We start from the raw sequence: 2,099 nt of genomic DNA, 5'->3' as shown, positions 1-2,099 counted from the left end.
GGTGTCCAGGTGTTCCCTTGAAATTCCCTCCTGGAGGTCCCTTAATCCCACTGAAGTATCCCCTTGGAGCTCTGGGAGGGGCAATCCCCTCAGGGAGGCTCCTTAATCCATTTTAGTGTTCCCTTGGGGCTCCACGAGGGGGGAATCCCCTCGTGGAGGTCCCTTAATCCCTTGGAGCGTTCCCTTGGAGCTCCGTGAGGGGGGAATTCCCTCATGGAGGCCCCTTAATCCCGCTGTGGTGTCCTGGTGTTCCCTTGGAATCCTCTTATAGAGAACCCTTAATCCCACTGTCGTGTTCCCTTGGAGCTCTGGGAGGGAGTAATTTCTTCGTGGAGGTCCTTTAATCCCTTGGAGTGTCCCCTTGGAGATCTGGGAGGGGAAAATTTCCTCAAGGAGGTCCCTTAATCCTGCTGTGGTGTCCAGGTGTTCCCTTGAAATTCCCTCCTGGAGGTCCCTTAATCCCACTGAAGTATCCCCTTGGAGCTCTGGGAGGGGAAATCCCCTCATGGAGGCTCCTTAATCCATTTTAGTGTTCCCTTGGGGCTCCGTGAGGGGGAAATTCCCTCATGGAAACCCCTTAATCCCACTGTGGTGTTCGGGTGTTCCCTTAGAATTCCCTCATGGAAAACACTTAATCCTGCTGTGGTGTCCTGGTGTTCCCTTGGAATCCCCTCATGGAGAACCCTTAATCCCACTGTTGTGTTCCCTTGGAGCCCCTTTATCCCCCCCCTTCACCCTCAGTGTCTCCCAAATCCCAGCCCTGCATCCCATGTGATTTATTTGCCCTCTCTTCCCCTCTGGGCTCAGTTTTCCCCCTTCCCTCCTTTTTATTCCTATTATTCCCTATTATCCCCCTTACTTTTAGGATGATTGCTGCCAGATCCTGATAAAAAGGTCTGGGGAAGGGGAGAGGTGCCAGAGCTTGTATGTTCCAACAAAGGGATGATCCCACTACGCTCACTTTCCCAAATATTTAGGGGGTTTCCTTCCCTCCATCCCTTCAATTAATGAGTTTATCAGGAACATCCCCCTGATTTTAATGTTTCTGCTGTTCCAGGAAGGAACCAGCCCTGGCAAGAAGGTGACAAGGGACAAGCAGCACCTTCACCAACCCCAGGGTGCCTCTTGCCAGCCATCCCACCCCATCTGACCTCCACAAACTATGGAAGATCCCAATTATCCCGCCGTGCTGGGATGCTCCTGCCCCACTCCCTGTTTTCCCTCTACTTTGCCGTGAGTTTTCCCAGATTTAGAGACTCCAATCCCGTTTTATTTTTGCTGTGGGAGAACAGAATCTGCTCGGCTAAGCCAGGAATTGCATCCAGCCTTTCTTGGCTAAGCCAGGAATTGCATCCAGCCTTTCTTGGCTGGAATTGCATCCAGCCTGCATGGACAGGGCAACCTTTGCCTGTTCCACTGCCTTTTTCCATGACTCCAGCCCCTCATCCCAGGCTGCTCCAGGCCTTCCCGGGGGTCACGTTGACTTCATTGAGAGAGTGGATTCCTTCACGTACTCGGATTTTTTCCGGGATTATTTGATTCCCAACCAGCCCTGTATTTTCTCAGCCAAGTTCACCGAGGACTGGGGCAGCAGGAGGAACTGGGTCACCCGGGATGGGAAGCCCAACTTTGAGCATCTGCTGCAGAAGTTTGGTGAGTCCTCCCTGACACACCTTTGACTTCAGCTGATTTTAGGAATGGGACCAGAAACAAAACCAATTCTCCAGCCTTTTTAGTTTTTTTTTGTCCTAAATTAAAATTAATTTTCTCCACCTTTTCTTTACTTTTCTCCACTTTTCTGTATTATTCTCTGTTATTTTTTCAGGTTTTTTCTCCGCTTTTCCCCACCTTTTCTTCACTTTTCTCTATTACTTTCTATTATTTTTTCATTTTTTTCTCCACCTTTTTCCCACCTTTTCTCCACCTTTTCTCTGTTATTTTTTCTCCACCTTTGTACACTTTTCTCTATTATTTTTTCTCCACTTTTCTCCACTTTTTCCCACTTTTTCCCACTTTTTCCCACTTTTTTCCACTTTTTTCCACTTTTTTCCACTTTTTTCCACTTTTTTCCACTTTTTTCCACTTTTTTCCACATTTTT

General features: G+C 48.4%; 1 pseudogene; it reads left to right on the top strand.

Annotated features, from left to right (window-relative positions):
- Positions 1 to 1,388: 1,388 nt before the first annotated feature.
- LOC115307974 overlaps positions 1,389 to 2,099 on the top strand; it is a 9,852-nt pseudogene continuing 9,141 nt past the window's right edge.

This window comes from Manacus vitellinus, unplaced genomic scaffold (assembly GCF_001715985.3).
Source record: "Manacus vitellinus isolate BGI_N305 unplaced genomic scaffold, ASM171598v3 scaffold_78_pilon, whole genome shotgun sequence".
NCBI classification, from domain to species: domain Eukaryota; kingdom Metazoa; phylum Chordata; class Aves; order Passeriformes; family Pipridae; genus Manacus; species Manacus vitellinus.
The sequence above is the reverse complement of the archived record's forward strand: the minus strand, read 5'-3'. Positions and strand labels throughout refer to the sequence as shown.